This window comes from Melanerpes formicivorus, unplaced genomic scaffold (genome assembly GCF_026170545.1).
Source record: "Melanerpes formicivorus ecotype bairdi unplaced genomic scaffold, bMelFor1.0.p_v2 SCAF_12, whole genome shotgun sequence".
NCBI lineage: Eukaryota > Metazoa > Chordata > Aves > Piciformes > Picidae > Melanerpes > Melanerpes formicivorus.
This window is the reverse complement of record NW_027142364.1, coordinates 12,269,405-12,293,019: the sequence shown is the minus strand read 5'-3', so window position 1 is coordinate 12,293,019 and position 23,615 is coordinate 12,269,405. Positions and strand designations below refer to the sequence as shown.

The window sequence follows — 23,615 nt, the reverse complement described above, 5'->3', positions numbered from 1 at the left end:
TTTAATTGACATCAAACATGAAAATGCAGGGCAGAACCAAATACTACTTTAGAAAGTGATTCACTATGTTCAGCTGATCTTATTCTAGTAGGGGTTTTTATTTTTAACTTTATGATTATGGATTTTTATAGTGACACATCAATATAAAGGGCTTTTCTTCACAGTGAGAGCAGAGGAGAGGAAGTCCAAGTAAATGAGATCCAGTGTCCTTCAAGGAGGCAGTGGTAAACATGTTCTCAAAGATGGAAAAGTTCAAATATAAACTAACTATGCTTGCTATGGGGAGAGGAAATAATACATTGATTATACTTGAAAAGACAGCTGGTTGAAGAGCAAAATCAGTATCGTTATCCCCAAAGCCTGCCACAGAGATATTTTTCAGAAACCCATTCAAACCTCATGTGGCACAGACAGACAAAAATAAATCTGGTAGTTATAACTCAGTATCCTGCTTTGTAGTGTCTGTTTAATACCAGACAGCAGAAGCCCTTTGGATCCATTCAGGGCCACAGTAGGAAAAGAAGAAAGGTAAGGGGGAAGGAGAAGAAAGTGTTTGGGATTAGAAAGTTTCACAACAGCCAATAACGAAAATGGCTCTTATTGTGCAGGTGGAACTCCCAGGCAGGTAGGACACTGGCCTGGGCTTGAGGATCTGTGCAGAATTCTCGCTGCTTGCCTCTATTACCATCATCTGGGGCTTAGTGGCCTTAGGAGCTTCAGATGAAATTAGCACAGAGGCATGGGTCCTGTGATTCATATATACTTGTTTTGCAGCTAATTGTCATCCTGCTAATGAATGACAAATCGCTTTATTCGTAATAACAATCTTGTAGCATCATGCTGTAAGTGTCAGCTTGAGCCTTTTGAAGAGGAGTGCTGTTACATCAAACCAAGTGTTACAAATGCTATGGACTAAAAACATTAGTTAGACTTAAAGTTTTCAGTAACGTAACTAAGGTTAGTTACAAAGCTTATGCTCTGCTTTTAGTAGTGCCTGTACCCCTCAAGTGGTCTAATCTCCATGTCTGTTGTACAGCCCACCTACCTGGAGACAGAGGAGAAGGGATGAGGGCCATGACTTTCCATGGTTAAAAGTGAACCCATGTTTCTTTTTCCAACCCTCAGCATGAAGCACAAACTGTTGCTGTGGCTGAACAAAGTTGAAAATCCAGCAGATACTCCCTTCCCTTTCCATGGTCGGCAAGGAGGTCTTACACTAGTTAGGCTTGTACTAGGTTCCAGCTGCTTTAGTAGTGTTCTCCAGGATTTGTGCTGTTGGTGTCAGTGGTCATGGACCAGTCAGGTCCATTGACTCAGGTTCAGAGCTGCTTCACTCCACACCTCTGCTGTTGTATATACAGGCAGACACATGCAGCCACCTGCATTCAAAGTGCTTTCTCATCAGTTTGCTGTATGAGTGTAACAGGTGCTGCCCAGCCTCCAAGGTTAGCTGTTAGACTTAAAAAAGTAGTACTGCATAATTTTAAAATGATCACAAATATGGTCTGCTTTAATATTGTTACAGATTATCTCATTTTGAAGACAGTTCTTTAAGGAAACAGCCTTTGCTTTCTGATTTGTTTGATGAATTGGTACAGCACTTTCTGGGACCATTTTTTCAGTAGATCACTAATAAATAAGGTGCAGTGATTTGGCTTCTCTTTCTTGCTCTGACTCACTTCTGCATGCAGCTCCATTCTGCCAATATTTTATAACCAATTTTTCTGTTATTATTTTTCAACATATTGCACAAGTGGTTCCATGAGTGTTAGAACTAATGAAGTCTGTTTTTCTAGGCCTTTATATTTCATGCATAATTGATTTTCAAAGAATGATTTGGGTTGGAAAGGACCTTAAAGATTGTCTAGTTCCACTGTTCTGCCATGAGCAGGGACACATTCTAGTAGACCAGGTTACTCAAAGTTCCATCCAGACTGCTGTTGACCACTTCCAGGGAGGGGGCATCCACAACTTTTCTGGGCTACTTGTTCCAGTGTCTCTCCACACTCACAGCAAAGAATTTCATCCTTACATCTTTACATCTACCTTCTTTCACTTAAAACCATTGTCCCTCATTCTATCACTACACTCCCTGGCATAGCGTGCACACCCTCCTCTCCATCTTTTCTGTAGGCCCCCTTTGAGTTCAGGAATGCCACTATAAGCTCTCCCCAAAGCCTTCTCTTCTCAAGGCTGAACAACTCCAGTTCTCTCAGTTTGTCCTCACAGGGGAGCCCCCTGATTATCTTCATGAATTTCATAGTTTCATAGTTTCATAGTTTCATTCAGGGTTGGAAGGGACCACAAGGATCATCTAGTTCCAACCCCCCTGCCATGGGCAGGGACACCCCACACTAGATCAGGCTGGACAGAGCCTCATCCAGCCTGCTCTTAAACACCCCCAGGGACGGGGCCTCGACCACCTCCCTGGACAACCCATTCCAGGGTTTCACCACTCTCATGGTGAAGAACCTCCTCCTCACATCCAGCCTGAATCTCCCCACCTCCAGCTTCATTCCATTCCCCCTAGTCCTATCACTACCTGATATCCTGAGAAGTCCTTCCCCAGCCTTCCTGTAGGCCCCCTTCAGATACTGGAAGGCGACAATTAGGTCACCTCGGAGCCTTCTCTTCTGCAGACTGAACAGCCCCAACTCCTTCAGTCTGTCCTCATAGGAGAGGTGCTCCAGCCCTCTGATCATCCTCGTGGCCCTTCTCTGGACACGTTCCAGCACCTCCAGATCCCTCTTGTAATAGGGGCTCCAGAACTGGACACAGTACTCCAGGTGGGGTCTCACCAGGGCTGAGTAGAGGGGGAGGATCACCTCCCTTGACCTGCTAGCCACACTTCTCCTGATGCAGCCCAGGATCTGATTGGCTTTGCGGGCTGCAAGTGCACACTGAGAGCTCATGTTGAGCTTTTTGTCCACCAGCACCCCCAAGTCTCTCTCCTCAGGGCTATCCTCCAGCCAGTCACTGCCCAGCCTGTATTTGTGCCTGGGATTGCCTCGACCCAGATGCAGGACCCTGCACTTGCTCTTATTGAACTTCATGAGGTTGGCCTGTGCCCACCTCTCCAGCCTGTCAAGGTCCCTCTGGATGGCCTCCCTTCCCTCCAGCGTGTCTGCTGCGCCACACAGCTTGGTGTCATCAGCAAACTTGCTGAGGGTGCACTCAATGCCACTGTCCATGTCCCCCACAAAGATGTTGAATAAGACAGGTCCCAGGACTGATCCCTGAGGGACTCCACTTGTCACTGGCCTCCACTGGGACATGGAGCCATTGACAGCCACTCTTTGGGTGCGGCCATCAAGCCAGTTCCTTATCCATCTAGTGGTCCACCAATCAAACCCATGTGTCACCAGTTTGGACACCAGGATGTGGTGTGGGACAGTGTCAAAGGCTTTGCTCAGGTCCAGGTAAACGACATCAGTTGCTTGCCCCTCATCTATTAATTTTGTCACCTGCTCATAGAAGGCCACCAGGTTGGTCAGGCAGGATTTGCCCTTGGCAAAGCCATGCTGACTGTTCCCAATCACCTCTTCACTATTCTTTTGAGCGAGTAGTGACTCCAGGAGGATCTGTTCCATGATCTTTCCAGGTACAGAGGTGAGACTGACTGGCCTGTAGTTCCCTGGTTCCTCCTTCTTGCCCTTTTTGAAGATGGGGGCAATGTTTCCCCTTTTCCAGTCTGTGGGGACTTCACCAGACTGCCAGGACTTTTGAAATATAATAGAGAGGGGTTTAGCAACCTCATCTGCCAGTTCTCTCAGTACCCGTGGGTGTAACCCGTCGGGTCCCATGGACTTGAACACTTTCAGGTTCTTCAGATGATCACGAACCTGATCTGCACTTACAATGGGCAGTTCTTCCTCCCCGTCCCTGGCTTTGACTTCCATAACATCAGGAGTGTGGCTAGAGGCCCTTGCAGTGAAGACTGAGGTAAAGAAGTTATTAAGTACCTCAGCCTTTTCCTCATCACAGGTGACCATGTCACCATTTTCTTTTCTGAGGGGGCCCACACCTTCCCTAGTTTTCTTTTTCCCATTAATATACCTGTAGAAGTTCTTAGTATTCCCTTTAATCTCCCTGGCTAGATTCAACTCAAACTCTGCTTTGGCTTTCCTAACCAGGACTCTTGCTGCTCGGGCAGCTTCCTTGTATTCCCCCTGTTCTACCTGTCCTTCCCTCCACTTCCTGTAGAGTTTCCTTTTAAGTAATAGTGTGTCCAGTAGCTCCTTGCCCATCCAGGCAGGCCTCCTAGCATTCTTACCTGCTTTTCTCTTTGTTGGTACACAGAGCTCCTGGACACAGAGGAGGTGGTCCTTGAATACTGACCAGCTGTCCTGGGTCCCTCTTCCCTCCAGGGCTTTGTCCCAGGACACTTTGGCTAGCAGATCCCTGAAGCGATCAAAATCTGCATGCCTAAAGTCTAGGGTCGTGAGCTTGGAATACTTCCTCCTGATTGCCCTGAGGATGTTAAATTCAACTGCTTCATGGTCACTGCAGCCAAGGCCGTCTATGAGCCTCACATTGCTTACCAGCCCTTCCCTGTTGGTGAGAACAAGGTCCAGCATAGCACCATTTCTTGTTGGTTCCTCCACCATTTGGAGGAGGAAGTTGTCTTCTATGCAGTCCAGGAACATCCTGGATTGCTGGTGCCTTGCTGTGTTGTCCCTCCAGCAGATATCCGGGTGGTTGAAATCACCCATGAGGACCAGGGCTTGTGACCTGGAAGCTGCTTCTATTTGCCTATGGAGGGCCTCATCTGCTTGGATCTGCTGGTCAGGTGGCCTGTAGGAGACCCCCACAGTAATATCTTCTTCCCCTGTCCTGCCTTTAATTTTGACCCATACACTCTCAATTTCTCCGGACCTGCTCATGCAGGTCCATGTCTTCCTTGCTCTGCGGATCCCAGAGCTGGATGCAGTACTTTAGGTGAGGTCTCACCAGAGTGGAGGGGGAGCATCGCCTCCCTCAACTTGCTGGTTGCAATTCTCTTGATGCAGCCCAGGATGCAACTGGCTTTCTGGGGTGCAAGCAGTCATTTCTGACTCATGTTCAATTTTTGACCCATCAACGTCCCCAAGTCCTACCCGCCCAGGGCTGCTCTTGATTCAGTCATTGCCCAGCCTGTATTTGTGCTCCAGACTGCCCAGACCCAAGTGCAAGGCCTTGCGCTTGGCCTTGTTGATCTTCTTAAGGTTTGTACAAGCAAACCTCTCAAGCCTGTCAAAGACACCTTCATGTCAAAGAATGCAGGATCCCACTGAAGCTTTTCCTGCCTTGAGTGTGTTTCTGTTGGCGCTCTCCTGCATGTGTTCTCTAGAAGTTGTTGAACCGAAAGCCTTTCGGACACAGCCAGCATGCTGACAGCCCCTTCCCCCTTCCTGGCCTGCTTGTCCTGCTTCCACAAGACTGGTAGGAGCTTTACTACCACCCATCTCTTTCCCTTTCTCTGACACTGTTGTTTTGAATTCCATCACAATCCAGCTCTATCCTAGAGGACAAACTAGCACAGGTTGGAAATGCTGGTTGGTTGGGTTTGGTTGGGTTTTGTTAATTATTCTTTTTAACTCGTTCAATCCTCTTGCACAGATTTCCATGTGCACATACTGGCTTCTGTGACACTTTGTGTCATTTGAGAGATACTGCTCACACACTGCAGGCTGTCAGCTGTGACAGTGCACACAAAAAAACCTTACTAAGGAATGTAAAAGCCTGTGTCACAAATTGAACAGCTGCAGAAACCTTAAATGACTTCTTCCCTGCCGTCAGCACTACCACAGCAGTAGCTTGTATCACTGTAGGGACCGAAACAGGATCAAGCTTGCAAATGTGAGAGGCTTCCTCCCCCAAACCTTTATGAAGAAGTGTAGGGAGGAGGTCCCAGGAGTATAGCATGTTAATTTATGTAATTGAATGGGAGGCTGAAAAGTAGGGGTGAGTTTCACCTCATCTCATCGCCTCAGTTGAGGCCTCCAGGTACCTAACCTAAGCAATTGCCTGTGAGTCAGTTAAAAGAGACATCTCTGCATTACTGGTAGGACTACCATTATGTGCTGGAGGAGGGCTAGGACGGATGGAAATCGTGCAGAGCAATTCCTTCGTTATGTGAGAAAACAGTAACAACAAAAGATCAAGACAGCAAGGTCAAAGACTTTGAAGACTGAACATGTGAAGTGTGTTGGGGGGAGACTCTTCTCTTTACCTTCTAGGTAGTGGCACACAAATGCCACCCTTTCCTTACAGACCTTCCTCTTTTCTGTGTGAAGGCTCCAGTGCTGTGAGCCTTGGAGCATGTCAGAGGGACATGGGGAGCTCTAAATGAAGCAAGATTGCCCTTTACCTCACTAGCAAGGAGCTGAGCTGTTTTCCCCCTCTTTAGGAAGAGCAGAGCACCATAAACAGAAAGTTGCCAAGCATGTAGTTGAAATGGGAGTTCAAAGTGGAGGAAATCAGCTACATAAATTGTTGGCTATGTGCAGCAGTTAAATGGCATAAGCGGGGATTTCAGAAAAGGAACCCAGGGTGTTGGCCCTTCTCCAGATCTCTTCTGGCCAGCACCTTCAACATCCATGGTGTTTTAGGATTGGAAGCGGCTCTTCAGCCCCTCAAACACTGGGAAAGGTCTCTTAGTTTGCTCTGTCCTAAACCACACAGAAAATTACTTGCGTCCTTTTGAAATGCTCACACAAGTCAAAGTTGGTTGCTCCCGATACAAACTGGTTTATTTGGATGAAATTCTGTGGGGAATGTTCATTACTTGACCACTACTGAGCACACCAGAAATTTCTATGACTGATAGTTGGCAAGTTCAAAGCAGATTTCAGCTCAAACAGCCAGGTGGGCCATTGATCTGAGCCCAGATGGAGCATCCTGAGGGAATCAAAGGCAAATTGTCAAATTATCCCCTCCACAGCAGGCAGAGAAAAGTCAATATGCAGGATAGGTTCTCCTAGCCCTAATGAGGGTACTGCTCAAGTGGTCTTCTATTGGCTCTGCCCAGACCTGACAGTAAACTGCAGTTATTATTGTTGCAGTAGTAGCATAAGATATTTTTGTAAGTGTATTTGGAATCATGTACATGCAGAGGAGATTTTTCAGGTCTTGTTCGCCACTGTGTTTGTAAAGTAAAAGCTTCATCTGTGTTACTTGGACAATCTGTCTGTTGTTGGGTTATAACAACATCTGGTTCTCTCACTCTGAGCTGTGTTCAGAAATCATGTCCAGACGTCATCATCTAGTGGTGTATCACACAGCATTTCAATAAAAGATATGTAAGTAGCTATTCTAATTAAGTCAATCACTGAGCTTCTGGGTTCTGGAAGTTCCATGGGGATACATTTAGGCACAACAAAGTAATAGAAAAGGATTTGCACCAAGAGGAGGGTTCTGATTTAGTGGGATAGTGCCAGAAGGAGTTTGTGCAAGTCCCAGTTGTAGCAGGCTGTGGGGTGCCTCATTCCCTGTGAGCTGAGCAAGGACCCAGAAGTGGTTCTGTGTAGCACTCCATGGCTGGGACAGTGAAAGTATGCTGTGGTTCAGCAGGTTTGTGTTCTGAATCAGCAATCTCTCTTTTTCCCAGAGAATAAAATTCAGTTGGGTTCTTACCTCAGTCTTGACAGCATCCAAGGGTAATTAGGCTAATGGCAATTAGTAAGGTGCACTCTTGTTGACAAAGGAAGCACCAAAGCTGGGGTTGCTTAGCCTGGAGAAGAAGAGGCTCAGGGGAGACCTTCTTGCTCTCTACAACTACCTGAAGGGAGGTTGTAGACAGGAAGAGATTGGTCTCTTCTCCCAGGCAACCAGCACCAGAACAAGAGGACACAGTCTCAAGCTGTGCCAGGGGAGGTTTTGGGCTGGAGGTTAGGAAGAAATTCTACACAGAGAGAGTGATTGCCCATTGGAATGGGCTACCCAGAGAGGTGGTGGAGTCACCGTCATTGGAGGTGTTTAGAAGGAGACTTGATAGGGTGCTTGGTTGCATGGTTTAGTTGATTAGGTGGTGTTGGATCATAGGTTGGACGCGATGATCTCAAAGGTCTCTTCCAACCTGGTTTATTCTATTCTAAAGTTATCTTGTGTGCTTTCTGCCCCAGAAACTTGTTGTGGTTCCTCTTCTACCCCAGATGTGGTGTTCATTTTGGTTTATGACTGAAAAATGGACTTTCTTTTTTTTTTTTCTTACCATCTTTTGAGTCTATTTTAGTCTTCAGTATCCAGGACATTTTGTAACAGGGGTTTGGTTTTCCATAGCTTGACTGTTAGAAATAGTATTTCCTTTTGACTGTTCTAAATCTGAGATTTTCCTGATTATCCCCAAGTGTTTGTGATAAGAGAAAAACATGAGTGATGGCTGCTTGTCATCTTCTCCATGCAGCCTCGTAAAGGATACTAATTGCATTAATTTATCTTGCTGTTTAATGAGGATTTCAATCTAAATTAATGTGAGGACGTTTTAAAGAGGTCAGAATTTACTGCTAGTCGCCAGTTCACTGGTGCAATGTATCTGAGATAAAATCTGAGAGGAGAAACGAAAAAAGTCAGTTTTAAGGTGGATAGAATGGAACAAACCTATGCTTTTAACAAGGATCCATTTCTCCCATCCTTCAGTCTTGGAGCCGGACCAGAGATGCTTCAAAAGCAGCAGAAACCCTAACACAGGCAGGAAGTGAATGCCAGCATCTCGGGGTAACCAAAGCCTTTTTTTAGTTGTTCTAAATGAATTTTTAAAAGGGAGGAGCACATGTAATTTCCTCTCTTTTTTTTCCTAAGCATAGCTGCAGTCAGAGTGCAGTTAGCACTCCAGTTCTCAGCTAACATCTTTTTTTTAACACGCGTTTTTGATCTCCATTCTGTGAGCATGCTGACAGCCTGTGATGGATGCAGCTGTTTTCAGTCATTGATGTATCCAGCTGATAGTCCTGAGAGGCACCCAAGGAGGTTTCGTAACACTTGCAAATTCTAAGGTGACTTATGTTTGATTCATATAAATTATAAATGCATGTATTAGACATACATCTTAAAATGGAGTTAGTGAAAAATGGGATGAGGATTAGACATAGATGAAAGACAAGAGACTTCTCTCAAGTTCTTGCAGACTCTTTCCCAAGCCTTCAAAGTTGTATTTGGAGAAGAGGAGGCTGAGGGGTGACCTCATTAATATTTACAAATACATGAAGAGTAAGCATCAGGAGGATGGAGCCAGGCTTTTCTCAGTGATATCCAGTGATGAGACAAGGGGCAGTGGGTGCAAGGTGGAGCATAGGAGGTTCCACGTGAACATAAGGAAAAACTTTCTTATTGTGAGGATGACAGAGCACAGGAACAGGCTGCCCAGAGAGGTTGTGGAGTCTCCTTCACTGGAGACATTCAAAACCCACCCAGATGAATTCCTGTGACCTGCTCTACATGGCCCTGCTCTGTCAGGGGGGTTGGACTAGATGATCTTTTGAGGTCCCTTCCAAGCCCTAACATTGTGTGATTTCCTCCAGATGAAGATTTGATGATGTTTAAATGTGTAGTGGTCTGTAAGTCATCCCTGGCTGTGGGAAGCACTCTTGACTTGGTGAAGTGGGACATCCGAAAGCAGAGAATTAGTTCCTGCTTTTGCTGACAAAAAAATAAGGACTATATTGTGTTCATGGTAGCTCAGATGTGCAGTTCTTCACAAAGTGAAGATGCCTGGGGGGCCAGTGAAAATGCCAGTGTCCTCTGTCTGTCCTGTTCATATAGAGTGAAGGTGGAATGTGAGAAGTGACACTGATCACATATTTATAGATTGCTGCTTCATTGTGCACCACTGTCAGGTTTTGCCTGTGTGACTGTCCACAGAGATTTAGCCAAGCTGTTTTACTGGGAACACTCACTCAGTTACTGTGTCTCATCTGAAAACAGTGTCAGTGAGAAGATGAGGGACAGGGGAGTTTGAAGCCATGGTTAGGGTGGAATTGCAGCTGCTTCTATCACAAAATTTTCCAAAGCAAATAGATTTTGTGGCAGATTTTTCATGCTGGTCACAGTCGTGACGCGATTTTACTTTAAAGACTTCTATACAAGTAATAAATCAAACCAGTAATATGTGACATGTGTATAGTCCACAAACAAACAAAAATATGTTTATACCCATTAGAAAATACATTCACATGTAACCTGAAAGTGTCTAAGTACTGGACAGTGTCTTTTACTTCTATGGATCTCAATGAAATGCAGTGAAATCAGCCAGCTGTTTCAGTAGTGGTACTGCTATAACTTAGGAGGCCTGTACTTCAGCTATATTAAAATAGCAAATGGTGTTAATCTGTCTATTATTCAGATAAGACATGCATATTGTTGTATATATGTATATTCTTTCCCCTTCCAGTTGTCAGATACATATTGCACACTTCAGATTGCCTGTCAACAGTAGCTGTCTTCACTCCTCTTTACCTGTTTCTCCTTTGCATACTAGTTCCATGGGTGAGAATGTCATAAGCAAATTATTCTTACAAAGAGATGAGCTCTTTTCTGATGGTGTTGAAAGAGTGAAAACTAGGGATTAAGAGCTTTGTGCAGTCTTAGATAAACTCCTGCAATAATAATGTGGAAACTTTGCCTGTCTAGAATATAATCCCCAGAGCTGGTGATTTGTAGCCTCCATGTTCCTTTGGGAAAGCCCATGTGTCAGATACTCAAGCCAGTTAGATATCCAAAGACCATGTGTCTTAGATACTCCATACTGGAAAAATGCAGTGACAAGGATAGAGTCAATTTATCTAATTAACCCAACAATAAATAGTTTGTCTAGAGGCAATTTTGAGCAGAAGGCAACACTCAAGAAAAAGACTAAAAGCTGAAATCAGTTCTGTTCCACTTCCACAATATGAAGCCTACAGCTCTTGAAAACTTAAATAAGGAGTTTTTTATCTTGAAAACGATGCTTGATTGCATAAGTCCTTCTCAACATTGGAAGTGTCAAAGATAGGTACAGACCCTGAGGGGGTTTTCCTCTGTTTTGTTTGTTTGTTTTTTCTGTTGTTGTTGCTGGTGGTGGTTTTTTGGGGGGATTGGCTAGTTGGCTGGGGTTTTTTTTTGGTGTTTTGGGGTTGGGTTTTTTTGTACAGAGACAAGGAAAAGCATTTAATTCTGCAACCAAAATCATTCACTGATGTTTTTCTTACTGCAAAGAGCCTGACCTAGTGACAGATTGGTTCATGTTAATGGTATATTTTATAAGTAAGGAAGAAGTTAGAAGATTGTATTGACAGCTGTAGAGGCTTAATTATTTTCAACCTTCAGCAGGGTGTGTTCGGGGCAAGGGAAGAAGGGCGAGAGGTGCTCTGGCAGGTGAAGTGACACCTGCCCAGAGTTTGCTGAAAGGTGCAGAATGTCACATTCAGCCTCAGTGAAGCCAGTTGGGAAGGTGTTGATGGAAATGTGACAACCTGCCCAGACATCTCCTGAGTAGATCCGTTGCCTCACTCATTCATGCCACATCTCTGCAGTTTTGCCACCAGCTCAGTACATGGGCATGCAGCTGGGGCGTTGGGAGGTTACTTGGCCATCTCCCTTTTATCTGCAGTTGAGAGGGCACATTTCTGCATAACCAGCTGTTTATTTGATCTGGAGGAAAGGAACACTTCAGGAGCAAAAAAATACCTCTGGTGTAGGTATGTGCACTTATCCAGGGTGTGTATTGCACCTTTTAAAACTGCCAGTTTAGTTCTGAGTTTATTTTACTGTTAGGGAAATCAAGCCCTTCAGGTCTTACTGAAGAAACCTGGAAAAAACCAGGCAGCATTAGCAACTGCTTTTCTTTATGTTCTTGTCAGTGATACCCATGATGCTTGTTGGTTTGCCTATAAATGCAGGTTTCTTAAAAGAAAAAAAAAATAAAACAGAGACTGGAATTAGTCTCACAAAATTTCATTTATCCAAAAGTTCAGCCTACTCTAGCTTAGTTATTTCAGCTTCTACTACCAGCCATAGAGAGAGGTGAGCAGCACTGAGGAACAGTTCAGCTTGTGCTAAAGAGGGAGGTGCCTTTTCTTCCTTAAGTGAGGACTAAGCCCCCAGATCAGACTTGACTCCCGTTTGAAGAATCCCACCCACGTGCCTTCCCAGTCGTTATCTCTCAGAGGTCTGTTTGGGAAGAGCCTGCTGGGGCAATACTTGCAGTTCATCATTTGCTGCAAGTCTGTAATTGTAGCACAGATATATTTAGAAGGGGCTGTAATTAACATTGCTTGCCAGCTCAGATCCCAGGAACACACATGGTGAAAATAATTTTATGATTCACATCGCTTGTATTTGCTTATCCCACCCTGGATGCAAACAGACCAAATCCCATCTGCAAGGGCTTTCAGCCCACGGCAGGTTTCCTCACAGCAGGACCTCACAGCAGAGCTCTGTTCTCCACCAGGCAGGCTGGAGCACAGGGCTCCACAGCATGGAGCAGAGGACCTCAGACACAAAAGTCTTCTCAGCTTGATACACTGGCAAAAGAAGCCTGTGCTGAGGAGGGAAAAGATAATGGCAAAGCAAGTGAAAGAACACGGTTGCTTTTTATAGATAAGACTCTCCAACTTAGCAAAGACATGGAAGTATGAGAGATGGTAAATGAGGAGTGTGTATACTGTATTCCTTGCATGAGAAGGTTTATGGCTGTTGTGCTGTAGAGATTTAAAACCAGTGGAAGGAAGTATTTTTCCCCTGAAAATATGAGTGAACATGGGGCTGATTGCGAGAGCCTCATTGTAATTACATACCTAAGTTCAAAAAGGGTCTGACAAGTCCTTGGAAGCTAGTGACCAACAGTGATTATTAGACATTGAGGCTTGGCCAGGAAACCTTGTAGTGGTGTAGCTTTTGAGGGGTAAGATGCTCCCTTGTCCTGTTTCTGGTACACAGTACTGCCTTGCCTGTAGGGTTGCACACTTGACTGTAGCTCCAGCTGTATTGCTGTGGTGTGACTCACTATAGCCTTGTATCTAAGCATTCCGAACGTCCAGAGAAGATACCTGTGTCTGTGACTTGTTGCACCATTTTGAATGACAGGATTCAATAAAAACAAAAAGTTTTGAGAGAGTTACAGGGAATAGGGTTTAAATGTGATAGGCTTTAAATGTGATAGATTGAGAAAACCACATGAAAAATCTAGACTACACGCAGCTTGTCTTTCAGTCTCATACGTGGACACGTTGTCACAGTCACGCACAACTTCTGAACACTTCCAGCCATGCAGGAGCAAGAGGCCAGCTGCCTGCATGTACCACTAGGAGTCATTTAACTGCGGTGCTGCACACACAAACCTTGGCACACCTTAATAATTCCATCCTTTGGAGTACAGCCCCACACATAGCATCTGGGCACTCCTTCTGCCCTAGGGGCTGCACTGCGAGCAAGCTTCCTAACATGGGAATTCCAAGCCTAAACAATAGAGGAGCTACCCAGGCAAATGGTTTGGATGTCAGCTGCATTACTTTTCATGGTATTTCATATCCTTGGGTCTGCAAGAGTGTTGTGTGGTGCCCGGAGTCACTTTCCAAGCAAGTATATGCCACTTGCTCCTGCTTCCATCTTGTTACTTTTCCACCAGGCAGAAGGGAATACTGCAGCAGGTTCACACACTGTGGCCTGTGGATACTGGCTGCTATTACTGCTGCAGTGTACACACAGGCTTAGCTCAGATGCCCTACCAGCCATACAGACTGTTTAGTTTTCTTGACCCCCAGCCCCAAGTGAGTCTTGTCTTTGCAAAGTTGTTGTATGAACTTGAATTCAGGGATATCTGAAGATTTGCATAAATCTTTTTCCAAGAGACTTTAGGAAAGTAGCACAAAGTTCATCACGATCATAAAAGTCTAAAGTGGTTTCTTCACTAGCTGTGTTTTGGAAAGGGCTGCTGCTAAGGTTGGGGAGGGTCTTGATGGTTGTGCTCGTGACATTCAGACTTGCCACTGCTTTGTTTTCTGACAGAGCTTCTTTTCTCCCCCTTCTCCCCCTTCTTTTCTCCCCCTTCTCCCCCTTCTTTTCTCCCCCTTCTCCCCCTTCTTTTCTCCCCCTTCTCCCCCTTCTTTTCTCCCCCTTCTCCCCCTTCTTTTCTCCCCCTTCTCCCCCTTCTTTTCTCCCCCTCCTCCCCCTCCTCCCCCTCCTCCCCCTCCTCCCCCTCCTCCCCCTCCTCCCCCTCCTCCCCCTCCTCCCCCTCCTCCCCCTCCTCCCCCTCCTCCCCCTCCTCCCCCTTCTCCCCCTCCTCCCCCTTCTCCCCCTTCTCCCTTTTTTTCTCTAGCAAAAGTAACAATCTGACTTATGCCCCAGTCTAAAACCAGTTTGAGGTAGGCCGTCTTTTGCTTTTACCCAAAGCCAGCTCTTGCAGAGATGAGATCAAATCCTATGTTGCTCTGTGCTTCCACTGTTGTTCATGGTATATCTGTTCTATCAGCTCATCTCAGGAGACTTCAAAGGCATTTGCATCTGTGCCTTGAGTAGTTAATTAAGCTGAAGAAGATGGAAATTAGTAAAGGAATTATCAGGCAAAGGACTTGCTGAAGGGAATGTTGTGCTGTGCTGAAAGAAGAGCTCCTGGGCTGGAGGGAAGGTCCCAGTTGTGGTTCTCAAAGACAGGCCTAGAGCCTCAACCCGGTTAACAGCCCCATTAAAGACCACCACAAAGGAAAAGAAAGGTCTTCTTGAAATTAATTGATGACACAGTGTTGGGAAAAGTTGTCATTATTGAAGAGAATAGTGGATAACCATGACAACCAAAATAATAGAAACAGGGTGAAATTCAGTATTCCACAGTGAAGTATACAGCTGGGGACTAATTGGTTGGAAGTAGCAAAGAGGAGAGTTGGGGATGTACCAGTTGGTGGCAGAAAGTCTGTGAAATGCTAATGTGATGCATTCCTTAAAGAAGTAAGTGCAGTCCTTGCAGTATTCAGAGCGTTCTTGCTAGTGAAGAAGAGATGTTTGTAGTTCTGACCACCCACAGTTAAGAAAAGTTAATGCCAACTGGAAAAGGTGAAGATAAGAGGTAGTGGAATGATCAAGAATGCTGGAGAGTCTGTCAAGTGTGAAGAGGGGAGAGCGTCTTTTCTTGTGTCACAAGGCATCATGGATGCTGAGAAAACACAGGATTTTGTGTATAAATATCTGAGAGACTGAACACCACAAACAAAACCAACTGCTGAAACTATAGGGCCACACTGACAAAGACCAGGGGAATAAAGAATGACCTTCAACCCGGAAATTAAGAAAATGAGTCAACCCATCTGAGGGTATGTTCTGGACCAGCCTTTCAGTAGGAGCAGGGAGAGCAAAATCTCCAAGTGTTTTTGTGCTGGGCACTGAGGAGGCCTAGAGGAGGACCGAATCAGGTGATTGCATTGCATAGCCGGCACATGTCCCATTGACCCACCACATCTCTTCAGTCCTGTGTTCCTGCACTGTTCTCAGATAAGGGTATTTGGCTCCCCTTTAAAGGCAAAGTGGATCTTTGGAGAGGATCCTAAATGTTCAGAAGTTGTACCTAAAAGCATCATTATTCTTACACCCTGGCATGTTTGTTCTCACTGTTGATCCTTTGGCTTCTATGTAGAAGCTAATTTTATCTCCATTTCTTAGGACTTTTTTGTCATCTGGGTCTTGATTTCTTATGATGCCTCTTCAGTCACAGCCACCAAACAGGGGTGATGTGTAAGAGGGCACAGAAGATGCAGAGGAGAGTGAGTACACAGGAAGGGACTGCCTTCTTCAGATGGGTCAGGACTGAGGAAACAGCTACACAAGAGCAACTATGAAACTGTGAGGAGAGAGGTATCTGCCAAGGAACATGCCATCAGGATTGCAGCATGCAGGGCTATTTGCACATGGCCACTAAACTACTCGGTCTCACAGTGGTTGTTTCCATTGGCAGGACCCAGCCAAGGTAGAAACCAGAGCATATCACTGCTGTCGTATTGATAGCAGCTCTTCAGCACAGCCATGAATACTGCTTAAATTAATCATGAGTAATAACCATTTTATAAATAAAATATCATCATACTTGCTGAAGTGAATAAAATAGACATGAATGCATTAGATCTGGATTTTAGCAGCTTAAATCTGTTGCTGAATTATTATCTTCTGATAGTAGTTTGACTGCAAGAACAGCATTAAAAAACCCACCTGGAGAAGCAAAATGGTTTTAGGATGTGCAGCAGTGGAGGGGAGCTGCCAAACAGAAAGGGACCGGGGGGTGCTGATTGACAGCTGGCTGAACATGAGCCAGCAGTGTGCCCAGGTGGCCAAGAAGGCAAATGGCATCCTGACATGCATCAGGAATAGTGTGGCCAGCAGGAGCAGAGAAGTCATTGTGCCCCTGTACTCAGCACTGGTTAGGCCACACCTTGAGTACTGTGTCCAGTTCTGGGCCCCTCAATTTAAGACAGACATTGAGACTCTTGAGCATGTCCAGAGAAGGACAACGAGGCTGGGGAGAGGCCTCAAGCACAAGCCCTACGAGGAGAGGCTGAACAAGCTGGGATTGTTTAGCTTGGAGAAGAGGAGGCTCAGGGGAGACCTTACTGCTCTCTACAACTACCTGAAGGGAGGTTGTAGCCAGGAGGGGGTTGGTCTCTTCTCCCAGGCACCAGAACAAGAGGACACAGTCTCTCACTGCACCAGGGGAAGTTTAGGCTCGAGGTGAGGAGAAAGTTCTTCACTGAGAGAGTTGTTAGCCATTGGAATGTGCTGCCCAGGGAAGTGGTGGAGTCACTGTCCCTGGAGGTGTTCAGGAGGGGATTGGACGTGACACTTGGTGCCATGGTTTAGTCATGAGGTCTTGGGTGACAGGTTGGGCTTGATGGTCTCTTCCAACCTTGGTGATTCTGTGAGGTCAGCCCATTTAAAATACTGTGCCTCAGACTAGCAGGGCTGGCATCAAGAGGGAGCTCCGCTCTAGCAGACATGCCCATGCTATTTCTTCCCCTACTTTTACTGATGTTCAGGACACTGCAGAGGCAGTTTATTTTATTCTCCTGTTCTTACTCCAGTCTTCTTGAAACACAATATGAGTGTTAATGGTAAAGGCATTTCACTGGGCCTCCCACCACAGCTGCAGAGGTGCTCCATGGCCCCAGCCCTTTGTGAATTCCACCACAGATTCATGTGCTTGCAAACTTGTGAAATTGAATATAGCATTTGATACTTCATCCTCCTTACATATTTGCTCCCATCTCCAGCTGTCCTGGCAGTTTATGAATGAACTGCAAGGACTTCAGACCACAAACCCAGCTCACCATGCAAGGCTGTCCAACCAGCAGGAGAGATTTTATCTTGCCCCATTGCTGAAGAATGGCACTTCTCTAGCTATGGCGCACTGTTGTAGCACAAATAATTAGGAGTTCCTGCAGGGACTACACAAGGCTTTTAGGAAGCATAGGCAAAATGGAATTTTGCTGTCCTAGAGCAGAGCAATCTGTTCTTGTACTAAGAAAGAAAGAAGTAGAGAAGTGCTTGACACTGGAAGGTGGAGGCAGGAAAGATCTCTCCGTGCTACTTCTGCTGCTTCGAGGGCAAGTGAACAATTGAAAGTGTCTCTTGCCATGGGCTTTCTTCCTGCTGGAGCCCTGCACCCTGATGCCTTTGCCCTCTGCTTATGGACTTGCAGATGGAGGTAGAGGTTGTTGCCCAGAACCTTCACGAGATCAAATCACACAATGCTAAACATGCCTTCAGGAACAGATTTATTCTTAAAATCTGATTTTGTAATTAATGGCATCAACTGAGCAATGTGTTTTTCTCCCCACCAATCTGGTACTACTCTTTCCAGTTATGCTAAGGCTTTTTACACTGCAGTTTTCTGCTTAAGGCTTCAATAATATTCAGATTAAAAATAATTCAGTTGTCTTTCTCTAATTCTCATATATCTTCTAGTATGCCTCTAAAATCTGGTAGGTTTCAAAGAAAACTTGATCTGCTACATGCCCAAAGAGCATTTGAATGTTGTTCTTTCAGTGACTTCTTCACTTCCCTCTATATCCATTCCTGTTCCATCATTATATTAGTTGAAGAAACCCCAGCGTGATCCAGATGTTGAGTGATCAAATGGTATCAAAAAGCTTGGATAAAATACTTGTTGCTGGTAGGGGGTGAGGAAGGAGGAACTCAAAACTTTCCATCTTCAGAGAGAAACTGCTGGTCCCCACTTTGCTGTTCACAGCTTCCCAATTTGAATCCAGAGTTGTGAAAATGTGGAAACTGTGAAAATATGAGCTGCGAACACTGGGAAGCTGTGAAGTGGGGGAATGGGTGGGGATTTACAGTCTCTTGAATGCAGAGATTATAGATTCTGGTTGAAAACCTCATTCCCTGAGAAGTTTTTGTCACTACAGCAGCAGGAGAACCAGCAGCCAAGGTTGCAGAATTGTCTGGATTGTAAAAACTTTTAGTTTCTTTGCTTATAACTTTCTGACATTCTTGTATGTGAGGCAGAAGTTTTTCAGACCTGGCCTCTGCCAAATGAGAAATTTCATCTGAACAGGTTTTTTGTTTCTGAGCCTGGAAATGAGAGGCAATAATATTAAGGGGGGTGGAGGGGGAAGTCCCATTTCCTTTTTTTTTTTTTTTCTTTTCTTTTGAATACTTTCACAGCAGGAGTGCAAAAGGTGATGTTTCATGTAGGAACAGCCCTGACTGAGGACCTCTGCTTTTCATTGGCCCAGGGAAAATTGAGCTTGCTTTCTCTGAATTATTGGTGTTAGAAAATCGCTTGCTGGGCTTCATAGTGTTGTGAAGACCTTAGCTGGTAGTGGTGAGGAAGGACTTGTCTCTTCAATGGCTCTTTGAGAAAACTTTTTCAAAGTGGGAAGCCCAGCCATAGATTCAGCAGGTGACTTGCAGCAAGGTATCTCTGGCTAGTACAGCTCCATTGTAAAATTTCTGAAGAAGCTGAGAACATTTGTGGCTTTTCGGCATGGGTCTAGAAGATACAGAACTGTTTTCTTGTGGCTCAGAGTGGAAACCAGTAGGTTATTTCAGAGGGAAGCTGGTCCTCTGCAGAGCCACCTCACCCCTTTGTGTACCTGCTCTCAGGGATGGGAGTGCAGTGGTGAGTCCAAGAGCCAGAAGGGCTTTGTAGCTACAGTGCTGGCTCTTCATGAGCCCTTTTACTCTCTCCCTGCCATTCCTGAGGCTAACAAAGCCACATGCTTCCATGCACAAACATAGGTTGAGCTTCTTGCTGGTGGCCTGGAGAATACAGCATCAGCAGAGCTCAGGGGTCTTGGGGGGTTGTCCAGGATGTGACCTCTATGAAGCTGCTTCCATCTGCTCATGCTGTGCCAGAACTAATCACTCCTGTCATCCATTGGGAGCCAGGGAAGGCTCAGTAGTGGTGGACCAAGTGAGAGTTAATAAATCCAGATGCACCCACTGGATGGTTATTTTAAGCTTCTTACAGAAATAATGTGGTAGCTGAATTGTTAGAGGTTTCCAGCCACACAAGTTACCTAAAGGTCCCCACCCACCATGGCTACAGATAATGGGGTGCTTCCACTACAATAAATAATTGCTTCTGCCTGAAATCATGGACAGATGCCTGAACTGTGTGGTTCAGCAAGTTGTTTTATCCTAAGGCCCTGCATATCCTTAATCTATGACACATGTCCAAATGCATTTAAAGGTTGGATATTAGTGGGCAGGGAGCATTAAGGAGAGCTGCAGTGTTAATTGGAGGTATCTGTGCTAAGTGCGCGTGGTGCAGGCCAAGGTTATGCTGAGGACCAGGGCAGTTAGCACAAGCTTCCATACATCCCTCTTGACAAAGCCCACTTCTTAGCCTTCTAATGCTGCAACATGAGCATTTAAATTCTCTGCCAGGTCAGATGTTCATCACAGACAACTTAATTAACAATTATTTGCTAATTAATTTTCCTTAGATAGTGTAGGGTTTTTTTTTCCCTCAGTGTGTGAAATCTAGTAGAACTTTCTGAGAACCAGCCACAAATGAGTCAACTGTAATTGGTGTTCTCTCACTTAGGTGAGAAGTAACAGTTCATCAACTCTTAATTAGCTTGGACTTTCTCAAGAGCAGTTTCCAGTTCTTTTCACAGGGAGATATACCTTTCTCCTGTAGCAATACAAAGAAAGTCATTTTACCTTGAACTGACAATTCAGGCTGCGTTTGTTGGTGGTGGTTTTTTTCCTTCTGCTGGTAAGCTTGTAGCACCTGGATTGCTGAACAATTTATCCAGTTAGTGTTGCTTGTCACAGAGAAAAGAACACTAATTATACAAGAAAGAGAATTGGTGCTCAGTTTAATTAAATCGTGAATGGGTAACCAGCAGCACTTGGAGTGATACATTAAGAGAACAGCTTTTAGATATTGACTTCAGAGAAACTTTGTGTCTTGTGTCCCTTGCAGGTGAATCTCATTCCTGTTCTTTGTACAGGTAGGAAGGCTGTGGAAACAGGAAAATTAAGCCATCTCAGATTACTCAGACATGAAAACATGTCCTGCCAGGACAAATCATCTGCCTGACAGTTACCTGCCTATCTTGTGAGCCTAGGAGTGAGCCTTTTCAGATGTTGAAGGTGACCATGCAACAAGAAGTGGTTACACTGCATCAGGACCAGCCCTGACATGGGCTTGCCGTGCCATGAGCCCCTTAGTCCAGATTCATGTGTGATGCTGGGACGAGAGAGAAATGCTGCAAGACATCTCCCAAATAGTAAATCATCCTCTTGGAACTCTTCACCAGTTGGTGGAGTTGCCAACATTTCCTAGAAGTGGGTGCACACAACTGCTGTGCTGGGGATGGAGCCAGGACTGTAAGAGGGGATACCTGAACAGAGCAGTCTGCATAGAGGCTGATGAATCAGGGTGACCTGGATGGGTGCTATTCATGGGCCAGTTACACTTGCCAAGTTTTAATTACATACTGTACAATTACTCGGTGCAGATGAGGCCTTTTGGTAAAGGAAAGCTTTCAGCTGTGTTAGCACCCTGCAGTTCATAGGAGTAATTTTGTCACAAGAAAAAATTCCCAAGTGCTGCTGTCTTTGGGACTAGCAATGGCTGACCTGTTCAAGCAGGGGGCGATACAGACACAAAGTAGTCCCCAGGCTTTGCAGAAAGCTCGTCCTACTTTGGGACACAGCTCCTCTCTGGGAGCTGGGGCGGGGAAGTAAGAGCTGGGACCTGGCCAAAGGGCAGTGGTCAAATTGCTGTGTGACTTGAGATTCCACAGGAGGGGATTTCATAAGCTGTGTTAGGACAGCATATGCTGCAGGTATCTCTTATTAAATTGAGGTCCTATAGCAAAGTACTTATTGGTGGGATCAGCTTTTGACCTTTTTCATGCTAGGCATCCCCCTGGGTGGCTTGGATGCCCTGTCAGCCTGCTGGTGCACACTTACACAGGTGTCTGTGGAAAGAAACCCAGTTTTAACAGGGAAGGTGGAGAAATGCATGCACATCAGTCATTTGAGAGACAGAGGGATCACTGTACAAATGTCTGGAGGTACAAACTGCCAGGTCAGGCTAAATAAAAAAGAATTTCTTCCAGAAATACACACTGAAAGCCAGAGTTTCTCTTTAGATACTGTCTTTTTTATTTTCTGTGTAAGTGAATAAACCAAACTTCTGCTAAGACCTAATTCACTCATAACCTTTTAAAAGCACTTAAATCAAATTTTAAGCTGCTAAACACTACATGATTGTGGCTGGAGGAAGCACTACATGATTGTGGCTATTAGTGCTTGGTATTGGTTTGTTAAAATTCACAGATTGCATTGGGTTGGAAGGAACCTTCAGAGGGCATCTCGTCCAATCCCCCTGCAGTGAGCTGGGACACATCTAACTAGATCAGGCTGCTCAGGTCCACATCTTAATCTTGAACCTCTCTAGGGACAAGGCCTCAATCCTATTCCTGGGCAGCCTGTCCCAGTATTTTACTACTTTATTGTGCAGAACATCTTCCTTATGTCTAACCAGTACTGGCAGCCTGTGGTGCAGATGCAGAGGACATTTTCACTTGCTTGATCTTCTTGTTGAGTTTCAGCTTCATTCAAATCTGAGAAGCCAATGACAGGCTGTCAATGTAGAAAAGCTCAAATGGCCCTTTCAGTCTGTGAATATAGACAAGAGTCCTGGAAATGAGCTTTACTGGTTCTAAAATATTAGAGGTCTTTAATTGTAGTCAGTGCCATTCCCTCAAAAAATTCTTTGTTTAATAAAGCTTTGTACATGCAATATGCATGTTTCAGAAGCTTTTCTTTCTTTTCTTATATGCCTAGCACAGTGAAGTTAATTTATATACCTAAATACATGCTGTTTGATTTTAATTGAATAACAGTTTCCCTCCAACTTGAGCTTATCATACATCACTGGGAAAAAAAAAGTAGTAATTTAGATTTAAAGAATAGTATAATCAGGTTTGCTTCCAAAAGGCCCTAAAAAATACAAATGTAATTGAAATGAAAATGATTATTTAAATCATTTTTCTCCTCACTGACTTAAATTATGATTAAAGTTGCTTATGTAAATCAATAAATTGAATCAGGCTGGTCCTGCTATGAGTTCCCCACTGTGCAGTCTCAGAGAGCCTAAAGGCAGCTGGCAGCCGAGAGGATGGAAATACTTAAAGATGTTGGTAAGGGAGGAGTGGAATCTCTTATCTTTACCCTGCTGTATGTAGCAAGAGAATCACATTTCTGTCACTTCTGCAACCACTGAACCTAGAGTGTAAAAACCATTTAGTCCTTTGTACCTAAACAAAAGCAGGATGCAAAACCAAATAAGCAAATGGGATGAGAGCCTTGGACATGATGTTGACCTCTGTTTAAAAACACTTGAGAACAAGATGTACCTGTTCCTGTCTCAGTGCTTGGGACTCTGGCATGTGTTATGGGCTGTGCCTCAGAGCCAGGCTGGCTGCAATGATGAGGGTTAATGGAGGTGCCACTGTGAAAGGTTGGCACTGTCCCTGGTGTCCTGCTCCATCTCAGAAGGACATGTCAAAGAACAAGCAGTGAGGCTTGTTTTAAAATTGAAGAAGTTACAATCTTCTCCAGAAAAGCCCTCACCTTTGTGTGATGGTTGGAGCAGGTGATGCTGAAGGAATTCAAACATTTCACATGATGAGATGGAAGACATCAGGTTATCTTCCAGATGCAATCTTTATTTTACTTCATTCTGGTGTGTTGCCAGTATTGATACACTAGTCTTACTCTTAACAGCAGTCATTACAGAATAGACCTCAAATGCCTGAGCAGCACCCAGGTACCCTGGTGTGCTTACAGTGTTCTCTAATGGTGTTTAACAAGTATCAACTATTGTTCCAGAAGGAACTGGTTCTTGATTTGGGGTTCAGTGTCTTATAAGCTGACAATTGTGGTAGGTTATGGTATATGTAAGTAATGCCAGTTGATGTGTTCTGTAAAGAAAACCTAGGAGTAACACTATGGCACCTTACACACTCAGAGAAAAGCCTCAATGATGTGAGGCTGCCAGAAGAGGGCACTGGGGAGTTTCTCTTTTGGTCTTCTCAGCTAAGACTTAAGATGGAGAGTGTGGGTAAGGTTGACTGAAGGAAAAGCTCTGTTAAGGCCCTTCTCTCTTCTGAGGGCATTTGATTGTGCTGCCAAGCAGCAGA

The 23,615-nt window shown here is 44.9% G+C and overlaps 1 protein-coding gene across 1 annotated transcript in view; it reads left to right on the top strand.

Annotated features, from left to right (window-relative positions):
* Positions 1-23,615, top strand: part of GPC1 (glypican 1) — a 217,840-nt gene that overhangs the window by 164,803 nt on the left and 29,422 nt on the right. The window lies entirely within an intron of this gene.